The sequence below is a fragment of the Apteryx rowi genome, unplaced genomic scaffold (genome assembly GCF_003343035.1).
Source record: "Apteryx rowi isolate R43461 unplaced genomic scaffold, aptRow1 scaffold_240, whole genome shotgun sequence".
Classification (NCBI taxonomy): domain Eukaryota; kingdom Metazoa; phylum Chordata; class Aves; order Apterygiformes; family Apterygidae; genus Apteryx; species Apteryx rowi.
The window spans coordinates 867,788-874,921 of NW_020448753.1; the positions used below are offsets into that span (position 1 = coordinate 867,788).

General features: G+C 41.9%; 1 protein-coding gene across 8 annotated transcripts in view; it reads left to right on the forward strand.

The window, feature by feature from the left end:
* Positions 1-6,751: 6,751 nt before the first annotated feature.
* Positions 6,752-7,134, forward strand: part of RAF1 (Raf-1 proto-oncogene, serine/threonine kinase) — a 48,057-nt gene continuing 47,674 nt past the window's right edge. For 6 of the 8 annotated variants that reach the window (XM_026066430.1, XM_026066433.1, XM_026066432.1 and 3 more), the window contains exon 1: positions 6,757-6,924. The gene's annotated coding sequence lies outside the window, so the exon portion shown is untranslated. Of the gene's footprint in view, positions 6,925-7,134 lie in introns of all 8 variants that reach the window. The other 2 variants (XM_026066437.1, XM_026066435.1) reach the window with 2 other exon arrangements.

Below are 7,134 nucleotides of genomic sequence, written 5' to 3' on the forward strand. Positions count from 1 at the left end.
ACAAGAATACTGATGGCACCTGTAATGGAGCTGTGCCCCATCACCATACACTGCAACTTCCACCAAGGCATCTTAGTCTAGCTCTGAAATCTGTTTAAGGCATGCTGGTATACAGTACTTGTTACAAACTTGTACTGGTACAGCTATGAAGCTCAACCAGCACAATAATAAAAACCCTTCAGTGTAGTCATAACTTCAGACACTACTAACAAAAATGCGTTTAAAACATAATTTTAAATTGTCTAAGCACAAGTTGCTATATTTGACACTGATGTACAAAGTATCAAAGGCTAGCTTATTTGCCAAAGGTAATGTATGCTTTTAATCACCTATCTGTGTTCATCTGATTGTTTAAGATGAACTTGAAATACAATGGATAAACAGCATTGTGCTTAATGCCAGACACTATTTTTGTGCTTTGCCCAGCTTTTTATAACAGAATCCAGTAAATGAAAGGTCTCTTTCTCTTGGTACATGAATGTATGCACACGGGCTAAAATGGACTTCCAGTTTGTCTTCCTGCTAGACAGAAATATCTGGCATCATTCAAAGGTTCAATGTATTTATAACCTTCTACCTATACGAGTCTGGCTTTATCTGGGAATAGCGTGCTGGAGAGCAGCTGGGAAGCTGTTAGACGTGCTGCCTAGACTGCTTTGATCCCTTGTCTCTTAGAATCTAGCTTTGATAAAAGCTGAGTGCGATGTCAAGAAAAACCTAAAGAGTGTTTCTGTACACAATAGACAACATACGACAACAAGAATAGGTTTCCCTTTGAAACTCTAAAAAAGCTTGGCTTTGTCGTGAAGAATCACTATGAATAGGATCTATGAAAAGATAAAGGGAAGTTCTTGATTTTCTTTTGTTGCCTGTCTTCCATTCATTTAGCAGTTCTGGCTTTAAACATATGTATACACGCTCGGAAACAGTCAGATACATATATGCACACATACATCAATTTTAAAATTTTATCACTACTGATGTGATACTCATGATTAATCATATATAAAACTGGAAAGTCAGTGCACTCTAGAAATGGTCCATGCACAGCAAAAATAATGCATAACCTGAGGTCATTCTGAATCAGATGATCCATCTCTTTATGTAGCTCTGTATTAGGTGTAATAAAAAAAAAAAGTCTTCTGCAGCTGTGCAATTATATATTCAGGTTAGGTTCTAAAACAGTATGTCAAGAAAGAGCTATTTATGATTTGTTATTTTTAAACTGTAGTACCTAGTTCTGGATATATTTTTATTGTGGTTAGACTGTTTCAGAAAGTCAAAATAAACCCAATAAACCAGTTTGGTTAGGTTTCAAAAATAGAATACATGTATAAATCAAAGTGCTATATTTATTTTCTATGAAGTAGGAATGGTTCTTCACACAGCAAAAAAAAAAAAAAAAAAAAAAAAAAGCCTGGATTTCTTTTTCTATTGGAGCTCATATATCGCTTATTCAAACTGAATATTTATTCGCTGTGCAGATGGCACCCATCAGTTCAGCATATCCATGTTAAATTCATAAAACATTAATCTAAAATGATTTTCCTGCTTTTGTATTCTCACTATAAAATGGTATACCAATTGACTTATCAGGTATGTCTTATGCCCTTCTTTGAAACTTCCTAAATTTTGTCTCTGACAAAAGGAACGTTACCCAGAGACTCAGTCCTTCTACTGAGACCCTTACTGCTATCCCTCGACCGCATTTCTAATTACAGGGAACAACAACAGCTATGGTGACCTAATAAAATACAACTGTATCTGCCAGACGCAATTGTACAGTGATCGCTTTGAAACTACATGGCTTGAGTGATTTTAGTCAGTTTGTACTGCCTTTGCAAACAAACTCGTAGCCAAGGTACGTTAACAGCAAAGTGAGTCAATAGACATGGGCTGAGTCAGACAGCAGGGACAAACAATTTTCTGCAACCAGGACCTGTACTTAAAATCCAGGCTTCAAAGTTAGGACCAGCATTGTTATGTGTCACAGCTTCATTTCATGTTAGAAGAAAACTAAATCTTGGCAATACATAAAGCGAATGAATACCTGAAATATAATAATGCAACTTAACTCCTCCTGTCTGGAGAAGAGTTTGAGAGAACTGGATGGGGTGGTACAGCACCTCTGGATTTTCCTAGAAGCAAGTTGCATTGCACTGAAATTGGAGAAGATGAAATTCTCCACTACACTACATACAACGAGCCCAGAGACACTGGATAGCTGCAATACTATAAATTATAGTAGGAGCATATGGAGGCCTGAAAACTAGTAGACAGTCTGTTGAAAAATTTAAGCATACACTTCATGCAAGACTATCAGTGGAATTAACTTCACCTTTCCTTTTGGTGAAAGATCATTGCTTACTTTTTATAGTGCTGCTACTCTCAGAATAGTTAGTTTATTTCTCTCAGGCTTAATGAAAATTTGTTTTGATTTTACTCTGAAGTGTTTCCACAAAAACTTGCATTGAAAATTTGTTACGCTTGATGTTTTTGTCCCAAATTTTAAGTTTATATATGGACTATTCAAGACTCATATGCATATGAATACCTAATAGATGCATTATACTTTTAGAGATGAATCTGATTTGGAAGAAGTTATATACAAGTCTGTAGAGGACTACAGTCCTTGACACTACAAGGAATTGTGTATGTTTTGTGATAAGCATATTTCTTAAGTGGAAGTGTTAACACTTTTTTTTTTTTTTTAAATAAAGGAAGTAACTTCAGTATAAAGACAGAATGTCGTGATGAATCGGAGGCAAAATTTGTTTGCAGTATTGTAGAGGTAACTGCAGTATGATATATTTACCTTAGGCATTGGGTCTCAGGATGTGAATGCTGTGAAAACCAGCCTTTAGCAAGTAAATTGACCCCAACACAAATTAAAGTGATAAAGTGTGTGTGTGGGGGGGAGGGGGAGTGTGTGTGGGGGAACACATACCAAGAGCTTAGCAAAAGTTTAACTGTCTTATAGCACTCAAACAAATTGGCTTGACTCTGGAAGTAAATAAATGAAAGTGAATTTAAAAATAGATACTGCAGTGAAGTGTAAAGTAGTAACAGCATATACAAGTTTCATATCAGACTATCTGTTCTGTATTGTAAGCACATGACTTGACTACACAGAGACAAAGATGTGCTAAAAGAAATCCTTTGGGAGCTAGACTCTGCAGGTACCCGGGCCTACATCACCCCTTCGCACAGCCTGACTGACTTCCACTGAGTTCCCTGAGTGCAGGAATTGCCCAAATAGATCCATTTTCAGAATCCAGCCTTTTTGGGGAAGTGGCTACACATTTAATCTATGACTGATGATAGACTGATGCTTTTTATGGAAGATGTCTTTTGTGTTGTTCCTATGGCAGGTCAGTTATTATTTTAATAAGAAAAAGAAAAAAACTCCCAAGATTTAGCTTCAGTATTTGGCTGAAAATAGAGTGGAGAAAAGGTACGCACTGTAGCCAACCCAATAGCAACCACATCTAGTTGGATATGGATAAAATGAAAGTTAAGAGTTTGTTCAGGATAAAACAACAAAAATAATGTGAACAGACTATGCTACAGTTTCCATTCCAGCAAAACAAGTTTGCTGCTTTAACTGCCTCATATATGAGAGTCTTATTGTTGTAAAGATAAACACATATGCAATTTAAATTCTACAATGCAAGGAAAACAAACAAACAAACTATAGATTACATTCCCACCCCTCTTCTTTGATCACTTCAGTGATATGGGGGGGATAAAAAAAGTCTTTGAGCTAAACTATAAAATATAAATAGTTTACCCATAGTCATAAGAATAAGATATTCCTTGTTTGTAATGGTACTCTTAGATTGCTACTGCTTGATTTGTTCAAGGCTGCTTTCTTCATTGCCTCTGTACTTTGGACTTCTTTTGTGTCTAACAGCTTAAATTTCTAAGTAATGTTCTCTCACTCAAAAGCATTCTCACAGTGAAATGAATAATTTATAGCATGAACCAAAGTAACATGCAGAAGTACAGTGCTTTGAATGTAGCACAGATTAAAAACCCTGGATAAACTGGCAAAGTTTGTCTGTAGCAATTCTTGGCTTGAAGAGTAAACCAGATCTGATATCCAAAATTCCATAAGAAAGTGCACACATAGATATCTCCCCCCCATACCAGCATTATTTGTTTTAGTTCTTGCTACTCATTCTTCTGAAGCTTATATGTATTTTATATAATAAAGATCCAATTAAGTGCATACGATGTTACTTGAAACATTTTATACTATTTGAGACTCTTGAAGTAATCCCAGTTAAGTAGATTGGGAAAGCATGAATATTGCGCATGGCAAACTGAACCACAATGAATAAATAATAATAGTTTTAACTCTTACAGGATTCTTTTCAGCAGTCAGTATCAAAACACTTGTCAAAGATCACCAATCAGTATCATCTACTCCAATTTTATCAATAACTTTGCCAGTGCGACACAGCCATTTGACACAAGGGAGTTCCCAAGGCTACAACCACTAGACAAGTCTGCCTAATTTTTCAATATGACATAACAGTTGCTGTCATTAGCCCATGCTAAACCCTAGTTGTACTGGCTCTCATTCTAATCACTCGTCAAAATGCTTTGTACAGAAGTAAAAAACACTTCAGAGAGCGAAGATGTAAGATCTGATTATATGCTTGGACAACTGAAAGTATTATACCAGGACATTCACATATGTTAAATGTATTGTAAATCCAACCCCAAACACAAACATAGCACAAATTAACCCCATGAAGAATGCTAATAAGTTCCAGTTTATTTTGGAAGTTTTGTTCAATTTTTGTTTTCCTTCTACTTTTGTGCTGTGCTATTTGAGTTTCTTTTGCTTAGTCTCCCTGTTTTTTTCTTGTAATGATTATGTATTTTTGCAAGTACTATGTTGTTTAGCAATTAAAAATTTGCATTGCTTCCTCCGTATTTATATTTGTTCCATGACTATAATTCTTCTATTTTTTTGAAAATTTAATTTTATGAATGGCCTTCTGTCAAAACCACTTTCTCTTTTCTTGCAGGATCCCTCTTTTCTCCCCTTTAAAACTTTGTCTCATGCCGTGTTCTTATTCATATTTTACATTACTGTGCTTAAAGTGCTTTTGTATATATTGCCAAAATCTATACTGCTGTTCCCAATATCATATGGACAAGCTTAGTCTTAAGCCATGTGAACTCATTGTACACACTACTTTGTGTTTAGCTTTTATTTTTCTCCTGGGTCAACTCTTGTAGTCAGATACATGGATATGACTCCTGCTAGTCATGTAAATTGTGTATCTGCATCAGAGGACTCATTTGGTTTAAATGTGATGCTTGAGAGAAAAGCTACTCTATGAGAATTTGAAGAGTGTGATTCACATTTGTAAATCTTGTCCTCTGTAGATACCATCTTGGTCTTGCATTTTTTGGTAGGCCTGAGCCCATGGCAATGGGGAGAAGAAAAATAAGAGAATAAGCACTTTTTAAAATATAAAAGTTTAGATCTCTATGTGGTTAGCCTTATTCTGGTACAGAAGTGCTACAAAAGTTTAGTTAAATCTTTCTCTTAGCAATATCCTCTAAATTGAAGGCCTTGTTACACTCGAGTATGTGGATAACTTCTAGAGTACACTGGAATAACACACAAGTACTGAATCACGGTATTTTAGGGACATGAGGATTTCTGTTCCAGCCTTCTAGGGCTCTTGGTTACTAACCCAATTTCAATCTGCTATTACTTAGCAACCACACCTCTTCCTGCAAGACAGCAGTAGCTAGAGACTTTGTATGTTTACTCTTACTCGGTGCTGAGAGAGAAAAGCCCAACGGTACTGCTTTTTCCTTGCCCTTGCTACGCCTCTGTGAGGTTACTGTGACTTTAGCTGAACTCAAGACTTGGTTTGTATCAGAATAAACCTTCCTCTGTAGAGAAATTCCGAATAAGGCTGGGAGAATTTTGCTGGAGGCTCCTTTTAGAGAAGCACTTATTTAATTACCAATTAATTTAACTTATACGATTGTAAATGCAAACGTGCGTGCTCTTTTAAGAAGCGCTGTAGGAGGACTGCTTTCCTTTGCAATGGCTGTCCTCAGACGCTGTGTTTGGGGACCACGAAGCTCTGACTGCCGCTTGCTCTGAAGCGCCCGTTTCCAAAGCGTGGCGCGGAAGGGCCCAGTTCCAGGTGCCCCGCAGGCCCCGCGGCGGCAGCTCGGGCTCTTCTCTGCCAGGCACCTTCCGCCCCGGCCCCGCCAGCACGGGCCGCCCGCTCCCCTGAGGAAGCGGCTCCGCTTCCCCGGCCGGAGCTGCGCACCTCGCTCGCTCGCGGCGGGCGGCCGCCCCGCCCCGCCGAGCCCCTCACCGAGTGCCGGGGCGCCTGGGGCAGCTGGTCACCTAACGAGCAAGCCGCGCCGTCCAGCCGGGGCCAGGCCCCGCCGGCGGGAAAGCGGCTGCACGGCGCGGCCGCTCCTCAGCGACGGCGCCGCTCCGCTCCCCGGCGCGGCCGCAAGGGAAGCGCCTCGGCGCGGCGGCAGGGTGCCTTCGCCGCCACCGGGCTCCGGAGAAGGGGCGGGGGAAGCAGAGGGGCGGAGGCAGCCGCCTCCCCCCGCCCCCGCCCGGCGGCTCGGCCAGGACAGGCGGCGGCGCCGCGCTCGCGGCTCCCAAATGGCGGCGCTCAAGGGGGGTGGCGGGTAGGGGCAGGGCCTATCGATAGCTCGGCGCTCCGCGCTCAGGCCGAAAGGAGGGGATGAGGAGGACGGGGGGGAAGGAGAGACAGGCGAAAGGGAAGGAGCCGAGCGCCGACGGATCGATGAGCCGAGGATAAATGTCTCGCTGAGTGTGAGGCCGCCATTTTAGATGAGGAACGAAACGAACGGCGCCGAGCGAGACCCGGGCCCGGAGGGAGCCGCCGGGAGGGAGTGACACAGGTAGGGGCAGGACCGGGCCGGTGAGCGGCAGGGGACGAGGGAGAAGGAGGGCTGCCTGCTCTGCCCTTTCTCCTCGGTTCGCCCTTTCTGGGGGGCTGCGCCTGGAGCGAGCCGGCGGCTCCCGGCGGTGGCTGAGCCCCGGGGACGCGGAACCGCCGCCGCCTCGGCCGCGCGGGCGGCCGCGCTCCCGCTGACAGGCGGCGGGGCGGG